Source organism: Caretta caretta, chromosome 24 (genome assembly GCF_965140235.1).
Source record: "Caretta caretta isolate rCarCar2 chromosome 24, rCarCar1.hap1, whole genome shotgun sequence".
Classification (NCBI taxonomy): Eukaryota; Metazoa; Chordata; order Testudines; family Cheloniidae; genus Caretta; species Caretta caretta.
Window position 1 is genome coordinate 3,036,218 of NC_134229.1, and position 13,428 is coordinate 3,049,645.

Sequence of the window (13,428 nt, forward strand, 5' to 3'; positions counted from 1 at the left end):
AAACATTTCCCTCAACCACGTCAACCTAGAACGCTATACGTAGGGGGGTACCCAGAGGAGGTTATCCTGGGTCTTTTGCTTGTCAATATATTCTCTAATAACTTGAATAATGGCGTTGACAGTTCACTGATAATATTTGCAGAGGACGCCAAGCTGAGAGAGGTTGCAAGCACTTTGGAAGACAGGATGAGAAGTCAAAATGAGCTTCACTGATTGGAGACTTCATCTGAAATCAATAAACTGAAATTCAATAAAGGCAACTACAAAGCATGAAGTTTGGGAAGGAAATTGTCACACTCGGATTGGGACTGGTGAGGCGTAAGCTGGAGTTTTGTCTCCAGTTTGGGACATCATACTTCAATAGGGAAGATGTGGACAAACTGGAGAGAGTCCAGAGGAGAGCTACAAAAATGACAGAAATTATAGAAACCTGACATCTGAGGAAAAATTGAAAACACTGGGCCTGGTTAGTGTTAAGAAAAGCAGACTGACGGGGGACCGGATAACACTTTCAAGTATAACCAATTTATTTGAGCATGAGCTTTCGTGAGCTACAGCTCACTTCATAGCTCACGAAAGCTCATGCTCAAATAAATTGGTTAGTCTCTAAGGTGCCACAAGTACTCCTTTTCTTTTTGCGAATACAGACTAACACGGCTGTTCCTCTGAAAACTTTCAAGTATGCGTAGCATACTTTAAAGAGTATGGTGATCAATTATTCTGCATGTCCGCTGAAGATAAGATGAGATGTAAGTGGCTTAATCTGCATGATAGGAGATACAGGTTAGATATTAGCCATAGCTTTCTAACTATAATGATTGTAAAGCATTGATTTCAAGCTTTCATGGGAAGTTGTAAATCATTCACGGTTTATAAGCAGAGATTTGATGAAGACCAGTCAGGTCAGGTCCTGCGTCCGCAAAGGGGGCTGGACTAGGTGACATCCCAAGATTCCTTCCAGCTCTATATTTCCATGATTCTACAATTTTATATAATATTTAGAGTAGGGAAATATATCTAATTCCCTTCTGAGACTTTTGGAACATGGAGGAATATCTCCCCTGGGCAGATGGCCAGCACCATGCTATTGACCAGTTGCTGCTTAGTTATTCCCTTGAGGTGGAGATTTGTAGTGCAGGGGGCACATACGAAGCATCTACACTGGGGTGAATTTCCACCGAAGTTGCTTTAGATAGAAAGAAGGGAGGAGAAAGTAAAACCAGAAGGCCAATGCTAAGATGCAGAATAATTTTTAATGGGAATGAGCAGCGGAGCACACACTTGCAGAATGATTGAATGCAGAGTACAAAGAATGTATTTTCAGGGTTACAATACGAGCAAGAACCAATCACCCGCTCCAAAATGATGCGTTTCACACAAGATGATCTGCTTTCTGTCTTGAAGCTGCTGACTATGAAAATCACGTCCCTTTTTCAACCAAGTGACTTGTTTTAGCCAGTTCAACATCAAGTAGCGCAAAGCACAATAGGAGCATAAGACTAAGCTGCAAAACCATTGGATCATAAACCCACACTAATATGTAACAAGTGGAAGAGACCGATAGGCCTGATTTACAGAGGTGATGAACACCCACAGTCTGCAAGTAGAGTTGTAGGCATCATTGTCCATTAGATCAGTTGTGAATCTCTATCTTGTCATTTCCTGTTTGTTTCTCATTCCATGGCTCGTTCTTCTGGGTTTAACATGGCCCACAATTTCCATAGCCGGACCCAGAATATCCTCCCCCAGAAATGCTACGATATGACTTCCTGCTATAACCACATGAGCCCCCGTAACCATATGAGCCTCCATAACCACCCCCATAACCACGCCCGGCTCCACCTCCATAACCACCCCCGGCTCCACTCCCATAAACAAGACCATTACCTCCCCCGTAACCACCACCATAATCTCCCCCATAACCACCACCATAACTACCCCCAGAACCGATTGAGCCTCTGAAACCACCACTAGAACCATATGGGACTCCAATTCTTATGGGCAAATTTGGTATGGTTGTTCCCACGATGCTGTCTTGAGGACAAGTAGCGAGAGTTGGTCCTGGGAATCTCACAACAACTGGTGGCGCATAAACCACTGCACTCGAATCGCCACATGATGTGACACACGGCTCGTTGCGGACGTCAATACATGGGCGTGGGCATATATCATAATAGCAATCCTGGGGCGGGCAGTAAGACATCTTCTGTGATGGAAAGAATCCTGAAAAACACAGGAGGGAGGAAAACATAAGACACAACTGATAATGGAAAAAGAGATTCAGGCATTGAGTTTTAGAGTAAGGGGGGTTAGGTAGGTAGATAATTTTTGTTGAAGGCCACATATCTGCTTCTGTTTCTTCCTTCTAGTCCTCTGAACCCATTCCCCCTTAAGCTTCAGAAACAAAAACAAACTAAAATAATTCCAAGCAATTTCATGAGAAATTACCCTTTCACTGCTCCATGCAAGCATAAAGCTGCACAACACACAAGTGAGTTGCTATTTTCGTTGGGAGACAAGATTAACAGCACAGAGGATAGATGCAAGTGACTTGTTCATCATCATTGGTGAGTCATTGGATGGGTTGGAAGCAGAATTTAGACCTTCCTAATTGCTATTTGTGATAGAATTGATCATTAGGAAATTCCAATTGCTCCTAACTGCTGCAACTGAGAATAGGGCCCCATTGTGACAGGCACTGTACAACAAACAAAGAGTAAGACCAGAGGTAAGGAGCTCACCTGTGAGTTGTCAGATCTGGGGTCAAGTTGCTGCTCTGACTTTGACAGAGTGAGATTGTGAAAACAGGTCTCCTAAATCTGAGCAGAGTGCTCTAACTACTGGGCTATCAGATATTCTAGAACACCCCCATGCCACTAGCCCACCAAAGCCCTGATGTGGTCACCCTCAGTTGTGTCTGTGGTGCATCTTGCACTGGTAAGGTGTGCCCTGAGGCAACCTAATGCACTATGAGCCATAGGTGAGATCGGGGGGAAATTCCCCCTGGAGCCAGGACACTGAGCACCGTGGGAGCATCAGGACATTGGTGGTTTTCTGCATGTGCAGAAATAGAAACTTAGGTGCTGAGAGAATTTAGGTGCCTGCAGTGCTGGCAGTTTGGAAGACATCAGTGTCACCTTATTGTTGGACTTCATTGCCTAAAGGGGACCTTAGATGCTTAAGTCTCTTTGTTGATGTAGCTTCAGGAGATTAGAGTCCCAGCTTTCAATGCAGCTACACTGTCTGAGTGCTGTGCTGTTTGAGAAGTTCTTCCTATTGCCCACCATCACACAGGAAATCAAATGCAGAATCCGAATGCAGATTAACTGCGTCCTTGACCTCTGCCCTGACCCCAGAACCTTCTGTTCTCAGCAGCCCAAGAGGAATGAGTTAAAAAACATAGAGTCTAATTCCTAAACCCACTGTAGAAACTATTTCCGTTATGGATGCCTGGAATTTTCAAATCCTTTTGGAAAGTATTACCAGAAAGAAGTGCAGAGAAGTTGTTAAGAATGTGAGTACCCTTGTTAAATGAGCTCAAAAGTGGGGCTAGAACCCTCATCTGATCTAAGTCATCATAGCTGCTTTTAGTTCAAAGGTGCTATTTCAACTTACACCAGGTAAAGATCTGTATTGAAGATTACAAGTTGCTCCCATAACACTTTACAGTTTGCGATACTGGTAAACTCAGTGGTTGAACTCATCCAGTATCCTGTCTCTAATGCTGTGCAGCACCACACCCTTCAGAGGAAATTCTAGGGGCCCTGTTATGGCCCATTATTGAGGAAACTGCTCATAAGGAGAATTTCTTCGTAACATTACTTACGAAGAGGCTAGAATTGCCCTGAAGAAGAATTCACATATAACACTTCCAACTTCTCAGACTTACCTTGATCTAGATCATCTACTAAACTAAAAAGAACAATTGGGTTGCATTTCAATTGTTATATTTCAAAATTGATCTCCAGGGTTTTATGGAAACAGCAGGATCAGGTCATCCCCTCATGCAAATACTTCTGAATCCAGTGGAGTCGGCTCAAGGTCTGCCAGTCTTACTTGTCTATAACGGGTCGGAATAAAGCTGTCCATTCCTAAAGTTGTTTAAGGCTGCAATTTTTCAGGATTGTGGAATGGATTTACATAGCCTACCCTAGTATAATTATTGGGAATGGGTGTCCCCGTCCCATTTGTTAATCCTAGCGTGATATTTTTAAAGTCGGAATCCACCAAGGCCTGCAACGGACTAGTTCCAGAGAGCCTCTTTTGGAAAGAAAGAACTAACCTCCTTAATACTGCTAATCTTACAGACTGTTGGTGCAGGTTCAGACCATAGTTAAACTATCTCTAAAGCAACAACTAGAGTAGTTTGAATTCAATAGACTTACCCAGGTCACCAAGGGGATGAAGTCAAGAGAGGTGGATAGAACAACCCGGCCTTGCAAGCACTTTTATATGCCTTCTTAGCCAATGAGAAGGCTAGGAGACACCCTTTCTGTACTAAGACCTTATCAGTAACAAAACAAAGTGTTTTTCTCGATGGGTAACACCTCTAATGTTTGCAGTAATCTTGATCATGATTAATCAATTACTCAATTCTCAGTTCCACATAGATGACATGAACATTTCGTCTTAAATCTTTGTGGGCAAGATACCTCCCTGGTATTATCTCTCTGATCTCCTTGGTGTTGACACAAGTATAAATCCAGTTCCATTTCATTAGTACTCCACTGAAAAACTTCAAAATAAGAGGATGACTCAGAGGCGTATCGAGGTTACAATCTGCTGTGACATACAGGATTGCATGTTATTTCATTAAATCCCGACAAGCATCTAATTAGTGACAAGGTGGAGTTCACCCTTCTAAATCCTTGTAGGGTGGGAGACATTATTCTGCATGTTTAGTATTCCCACCCTTAGCTATACCATGTATGTTTGAGCCAACACCTTTTTGAAGTGCATGACTGTCTCTCCAATCAGTTCAATGGCCTTGGAACCAGGCCTTTTGGGTTACAGTACTGTGCCGGACACATGACCAGGGCAATGGCACAAACTGATAAATTAAATAGTAATAAGTCACCAGGACCAGATGGTATTCACCCAAGAGTTCAGAAGGAACTCAAATATGAAATTGCCTCAGTACTAACTGTGGTAAGAAGTCTATCGCTTACAGCAGCCTCTCTATCAGATGATTGACGGATATCAAATGTGATGCCGATTTTTAAAAATGGCTCTGAAGTTCAGTACAAGGTATATTGTTTTGAAACTATAGTAAAGATCAGTATTATCAGCCATATAGAGGAACATGATATGCGGGGGGAGAGTCAATGTGGCTTTTGTGAAGAGAAGTCATGGCTTACTAATAATTAGAATTCTTTGAGTCAGTTAACAAATATCTGGGCAAGGGTGATCCAGTGGAGAATGGGTACTTGGACTTTCAGAAAGTCTTTGACAAGCTCCCGCACCAAATACTCTTAAACAAACTAAAGCAGTTATGGGGTAAAAGGGAAAGTTCTCTCATGGATTCGTAACCAGTTAATATATAATGGGAAAGGGGTAGAAAGGAAATTTTTAGTTTTCAAAGTGGAAAGAGGTAAACAGTGGGCTCCCTCAAGGAGTCGTACTCAGACCAGTGCTCTTTAATGTATTCATAAATGATCTGGAAAAAAGAGGTAAATTTTGAATTGGCAAAGTTTGCAGGCCACACAAAATACTTATGATAGTTAAGTGCGGTGCATACTGCAAAGAGTTACAAAGAGATCTTACAAAACAGGGTGGGTGACTGGGCAAGAAAATGGTAGTACGATTTCAAGTTGACAAATGCAAAGTAATAGAGATTGAAAAATATAATCTCAATTATACGCTAACAATGATGGGGTCTAATTTAGTTGTTGCCACTCAAGAAAGATCTTGGAATTATTGTGGGGAGTTTTCTGAAAACGTCCGCTCAATCGTAGAATCACAGAAATGTAGGCCTGGAAGGGACCTTAGGAGGTCATGTAGTCCAGTCCCCTGCACTCATGGCAGGACTAAGTTTTATCTAGACCATCCCTGACAGGTGTTTGTCTAACTTTCTCTTAAGATCTCTATTGATGGAGATTCCACAACCTCCCTGGGTAATTTATTCCAGTGCTTAACCACTCTGGCGTTCGGAAGTTTTTCCTAATGTCCAATCTAAATGGCCCAACCTGCAATTTGAGACCATTGCTTCTTGTTCTATCCTCAGAGGTTAAGGAGAACAAGTTTTCTCCCTCCTCCTTCTAACAACTTTTTATGTGCTTGGAAACTGTTATCATGTCGCCTCTCCGTCTTCTCCTCTCCAGAGTATACAAGCCTAATTTCCGCAATGTTCCCTCAAAGGCCATGTTTTCTAGACCTTTAATCATTTTTGTTGCTCTTCTCCGATGATCCTGAATGACTCAGATACCAACTCAGTCAGCTCCTTGAGTATTCTAGCATGTATTTAATCAGGCCCTGGTAACTTGAAGACATCTGATTTGTCTAAGTGTTTTTAACTTGTTCTTTCCCTATTTTAGCCTCTGATCCTACTTCATTTTCCACTGGCCTTTACTACATTAGACGTCTGATCATTACTAACCTTTTTGGTGAAAATTGAAATGAAAAGTCATTTAACACGTTGTGGATAAGTCATGAATATAAGAATGCCCTGCAGGGTTAGAACAATGGTCCATCTAGCCCAGTATATGATCTTCCAACAGTGGCCGGTGCCAGATGCTTCAGCAAGAGTAAACAGAAATGGGAAATTTGTCATCCAGTCCCAGCTTCTAGCCGTCAGGGGTTCAGGAATACCCAGAGCATGGGGTTGCCTTCCTGACCAACTGTGTTACTAGGCATAGATGGACCTATCTTCTATGAACTCACCTATTTCTTTTTTGAATCTAGTTATCATTTTGGCCTTTACATGATTCACGATTTTATAGACCTCTGTCACATTCCCCCTCAGTCCTCTCTTTTCCAAGTTGAACACTCTTAGTCATTTTAATCTCGCCTCATACGGAAGCTGTTCTATACCAGTAATCATTTGTGTTGCCCTTCTCTGGACTGTATACATTTTCTGAGATGGGGTGACCAGAACCGCATGCAGTATTCCAGGGGTGGCACACCATAGATTTACATAGTGGCATTACAATGTTTTTCTGTCTTAGAATCATAGAATATCAGGGTCGGAAGGGACCTCAGGAGGTCATCTTGTTCAACCCCCTGCTCGAAGCAGGACCAATCTCCAGTTTATGCCCCAGATCCCTAAACGGCCCCCTCAAGGGTTGAACTCACATCCCTGGGATTAGCAGACCAATGCTCAAACCACTGAGCTATCCCTCCCCCCAGGGATCTTATCCGTTTCATATTGGTTTCTAACATTCTCTTAGCGTTTTTGACTGCTGCTGGACATGGAGCCGATATTTTCAGAGACCTACCTGCAGTGAGTTTAAAATCTCTTTCCTGAGGGGTAACAGCTAACTTAAACCCCATTGTTGTGCACGTAGAGTTGGGATTATGTTTTCCAATGTGCATTACTTTGCCTTTTCCAACATGCCATTTCATCTGCCATTTTCTTGCCAGTTTTGTAAGATCCCTTTGTAACTCTTTGCAGTATGCTTCAACTTAACTATCTGGAGTAATTTTGTGTGGTCTGCAAACTTTGCCAACTCACAGCATACCCTCTTTTTCATTTATGAGTACGTTGAACAGCACTGGTCCCACTACAGCTCCTAGAAAGAGCCAGCTATTTACCTCTTTCCACTTTGAAAACTGAACGTTTTCTTCCTACCCTTTTCCTCCCTATGTTTTAACCAGTTACTGATTCATGAGAGGACCTTCCCTCTTTTCCCATAACTGCTTAGTTTACTTAAGGGCTTTCAGTGCAGAAGCTTGTCAAAGACTTTCTGAAAGTCCAAGTATACATTCTCCTCTGGAACACCATTCTCCACGTATTTGTTGACCAACTCAAGGAATTCTAATGATTGGTAAGACATGATTTCTCTTCACAAAGTCATATTGATTCTGATCCAGTATATCCTGTTAATCTATGTAGCTGATCATTCTGATCTTTACCAAGTTGCAACCAATTTACCTGATACTGAATTTAGGAGACTTTTCTCAAAATTGGTGTCACATTAGTTATCTGCCAGTCATCTCATAGAGAGGCTGATTTAAGCAATAGGCTAGTTACCACAGTTAGCAGTTCTGCAAGTTTATATTTGAGTTCCTTCTGAACTTTTGGGTGAACACCATATGGTCCTAGTGACTTATTACCCTTTAATTTATCAGTTTGTGCTATTGTCCTAGTTATGTGTCCAGCACAGTATTGTAACCCAGAAGGCCTGGTTCCACGGCCGTTGAACTGATTGGAGAGACATTCATGCAATTCCAAAGGGTGTTGGCTCAAATACCCACTGTACAGGTAAGGAGGGGAATGCTAGACATGCAGAATAATGTCTCCCACCCCACTAAGACTTCAGAAGGGTGAATTCCACCTTGCCGCTAATTAGATACTAGTCAGGATTTCAGGAACGACATGGAATCCTGTACATCACAGCAGATTGTAATATTGATACACCTTCATATTTTGAAGTTATTCAGTGAAGAAGTAATGCAATGGAACTGGATTTATACCTCTGTCAACACCAAGGAGATCAGTGGGATGATACCAAGAAGGTATGTTGCCCATAAAGCTTTCAGATTAAAGGAATTTCAGGGAGTAATACGCAAGTCATCCATATGTGGGATTGGGAATTGAGTAATTGATGAACCATGGCAAAGCCATTTAAATAATTAGAGGATAATAATAATTATCATCCAAAGCAAGAAAACATTTTGTTTGGTCAGTGGTCATGCACGCAAGAAAACACTTTGGTTGGTTGCTTATTGAAAGGGTGTCTCCTGTCTTTCCCATTGGCTAAGAAAGCATATAAAAGTGCTTGCAACTCTGGGTTGTTTCAGCCACTTCTCTTGACTTCATCCCCTTGGTGAACTGGGTAAGTCTATTGAATTCAAATTACTCTAGTTGTTGCTTTAGTGTTAGTTTTAACTATGGATTGAACTTTCACCAATACTGTGTGATTTTAGCAATATTAATGAGGGTGGTTTTTCTTTCCAAAAGAGACTCTCTGTAACTAGTCAGTTGCAGGCCTTGGCGGTGGCAGACTTTAAAATTATCATGCTGGGATTTTCAAATCATATTTTCAAATCAATTTTCAAAACATATGGGATTGGGACATCCATTTGCAATAAAAATAACAGGCTAGTGCATATACATCCATTACACAATTCTCAGCCTTAAACTACTTTAGGAATGGACAGCTTTATTCTGACTCTTTATAGATAAATATAATTGCCAGACTGTCAGCTGACTTCACTGGACTCACAGGTATTTGCAGGAGGTGATCATCTGATCCTCCAGTTTCCATAAAATGCTGGAGATCAGTTTTGAAATATAACAACTGAACAGCAACTTGATTGTTCTTTTTAGTTTAATGTTTGAGAGGTTGGAAGTGCTTTAAATGAATTTCCCTTCAGGGCAAATCTAGCCCCTAGTTTAGTGATTCTGAGAAGAAATTCTCCTTTTGAGCAGTTTCCTCCATAATGGGCCACGTCGAGGACATTGGATGAGTTGGACCATGAGCTGACCCACTATGGCAAAACTTAAAGTCTTAAGGGTAGAGCTTGTAATGTTTGATCCCGATCTTGAGCTGGTACAAGCTGAAATAGCAGCTTTGAATGAAAAGTAGCTCTCACTAACTTCACAGAGTGTTGTACAGCTTAATGGTTGCATGAAGCAGTGAAAAGGTAACTTGTTTTGAAATTGCTGGAATTTTGTGTGTGTGTGTTTGAAGCCTAAGGGGAAAGGGTGTGAAGAAATAGAAGGAAGAAAGGGGAGCAGATATGTGGCCTTCAACAAAACTTATCTACCTACCTAACCCCCATTTCTCTAAAACTCAATGCCTGAATCTCTTTTTCCATTATCAGTTGTGTCTTACGTTTTCCTCCCTCCTGTGTTTTTCAGGATTCTCTCCATCACAGAAGATGTCTTACTGCCCGCCCCAGGATTGCTATTATGATATATGCCCACGCCCATGTATTGACGTCCGCAATGAGCCGTGTGTCACATCATGTGGCGATTCGAGTGCAGTGGTTTATGCACCACCAGTTGTTGTGAGATTCCCAGGACCAACTCTCGCTACTAACCCTCAAGACAGCATCGTGGGAACAACCATACCAAATTTCCCATATATTTCTGGTGGAGGTTTCAGAGGCTCAATCGGTTCTGGGAGTAGTTATGGTGGTGTTTATGGGGGAGGTTACAATGGTGTTGGTTACGGGGGAGGTAACGGTCTTGTTTATGGGGGAGGTTACAATGGTGGTTATGGGGTTGGAGCCGGGGGTGGCTATGGGGGTGGTTATGGAAGCTCATATGGTTACGGGGGCTCATGTGGTTATAGCAGGAAGTCATATCGTAGCATTTCTGGGGGAGGATATTCTGGGTCCAGCTATGGAAATTGTGGGCCATGTTAAACACAGAAGAACAATCCATGGAATGAGAAACAAACAGGAAATGACAAGATAGAGATTCACAACTGATCTAATGGACAATGATGCCTACAACTCTACTTGCAGGCTGTGGGTGTTCATCACCTCTGTAAATCAGGCCTATCGTTCTCTTCCACTTGTTACATATTAGTGTAGGTTTATGATCCAATGGTTTTGCAGCTTAGTCTTATGCTCCTATTGTGCTTTGCGCTACTTGATGTTGAACTGGCTAAAACAAGTCACTTGGTTGAAAAAGGGACGTGATTTTCAAAGTCAGCAGCTTCAAGACAGAAAGCAGATCATCTTGTGTGAAACGCATCATTTTGGAGCGGGTGATTGGTTCTTGCTCGTATTGTAACCCTGAAAATACATTCTTTGTACTCTGCATTCATTCATTCTGCAAGTGTGTGCTCCGCTGCTCATTCCCATTAAAAATTATTCTGCATCATAGCATTGGCCTTCTGGTTTTACTTTCTCCTCACTTCTTTCTATCCAAAGCAACTTGGGTGAAATTCACCCTGGTGCAGACACTCAGTACGTGCCCTCCGCACAACAAACCTCCGCCTCAAGGGAATAACTGAACAGCAAAGTGCATTAACTGGTCAATAGCATGGGGCTGGCCATCTGCCCAAGGGAGATATTCCCCCTTGTTCCAAAAGTCTCAGAAGGGAATTAGAATATATTTCCCAGCTCTAAATATTATATAAAATTGTAGAATCCTGGAAATATAGGGCTGGAAGGAACCTTGGGATGTCACCCTGTGCAGCCCCCTGTGCGGACGCAGGACCCGACCTGACTGGTCTTTGTCGAACCTCTCCTTATAAACCGTCAATGATGGAGATTCCACAACTTCCCGTCAAAGCCTGAAATCAATGCTTTACAATCATAATAGTTAGAAAGTTATGGCCAGTATCTAACCTGTATCTCCCATCATGCAGATTAAGCCTATTACATCTCATTTTATCTTCAGCGGACATGCAGAACAATTTACCATCATGCTCTTTAAAATGGCCCTACACAAACCCACCAAGTCTCTTTTCCTGCAAAATGTATTCACAGAAGAACTGAAAACTAAGAATTTCAAAAGTGCTAGATCCTAGATTCTGCTTGAGAGGTAACTTAGATCGATCCCCGCCCCCCGTCGTGTAGACCAGGCCTTAGATAGATAAGTAGATTGTAATCTCCCCAAAATGAGTGATTTATTACCACCACCCTTTTTACTTATAGGGAGATGAAAGAGAATATTGATTTTGCAAAGGTGACTCAAGACGTCTGTGGCGAAACCCAAGACGTCGATTTTCAAAAGCAACTGGTGATTTTGGTTCCTAACTTCAGACATCTTGAAAAAATCCTTGTTTTTAGAAGTACTCGCTGTCTAGTCTCTGGACCCCTGTTCTCATGAATACGTCTCAAGCAGAATCTAGGACCATGCACTTTTGAAATTCTTAGTTTTCAGTTCTTCTCTGCATATGTTTTGCAGGAACAGAGACTTAGAAATTTCGGGCATGAAACAAGCCAAGTGTTTCTAGTATAGTAAGTAGGTGTCACTTGAAGAAAATTCATTATTCAACTAAAAATCCTTTCACTCATATTCTCTTAAGGGTTATCATTTTATTATTTTAGATTCCTATCTATATCTTGATCTTAGGAAAGTTTTTCAGATATTCTTATACGCAAACTTGGGAAACATTTCCCTCAACCACGTCAACCTAAAAAGAAAAGGAGTACTTGTGGCACCTTAGAGACTAACCAATTTATTTGAGCATGAGCTTTCGTGAGCTACAGCTCACTTCATTGGATGCATACCGTGGAAACTGCAGCAGATATTATATACACACAGAGATCATGAAACAATACCTCCTCCCACCCCACTGTCCTGCTGGTAATAGCTTATCTAAAGTGATCATCAAGTTGGGCCATTTCCAGCACAAATCCAGGTTTTCTCACCCTCCACCCCCCTACACACAAACTCACTCTCCTGCTGGTAATAGCCCATCCAAAGTGACAACTCTCTTCACAATGTGCATGATAATCAAGGTGGGCCATTTCCTGCACAAATCCAGGTTCTCTCACCCCCTCACCTCCCTCCAAAAACCACACACACAAACTCACTCTCCTGCTGGTGTGTGTGTGTGTGTCCCCCGGCGGGGGGGGGTGAGAGAGCCTGGATTTGTGCTGGACATGGCCCACCTTGATTACCATGCACATTGTAAGGAGAGTGGTCACTTTGGATGAGCTATTACCAGCAGGAGAGTGAGTTTGTGTGTGTATGGGGTTGGGGGGGGGGCGGTGAGAAAACCTGGATTTGTGCTGGAAATGGCCCACCTTGATTATCATGCACATTGTAGGGAGAGTGGTCACTTTGGATGAGCTTTTACCAGCAGGAGAGTGAGTTTGTGTGTAGGGGGGTGGAGGGTGAGAAAACCTGGATTTGTGCTGGAAATGGCCCAACTTGATGATCACTTTAGATAAGCTATTACCAGCAGGACAGTGGGGTGGGAGGAGGTATTGTTTCATGATCTCTGTGTGTATATAATATCTGCTGCAGTTTCCACGGTATGCATCCAATGAAGTGAGCTGTAGCTCACGAAAGCTCATGCTCAAATAAATTGGTTAGTCTCTAAGGTGCCACAAGTACTCCTTTTCTTTTTGCGAATAAGACTAACACGGCTGTTACTCTGAAACACGTCAACCTAGAATGCTATACGTAGGGGGGTACCCAGAGGAGGTTATCCTGGGTCTTTTGCTTGTCAATATATTCTCTAATAACTTGAATAATGGCGTTGACAGTTCACTGATAATATTTGCAGAGGACACCAAGCTGAGAGAGGTTGCAAGCACTTTGGAAGACAGGATGAGAAGTCAAAATGAGCTTCACTGATT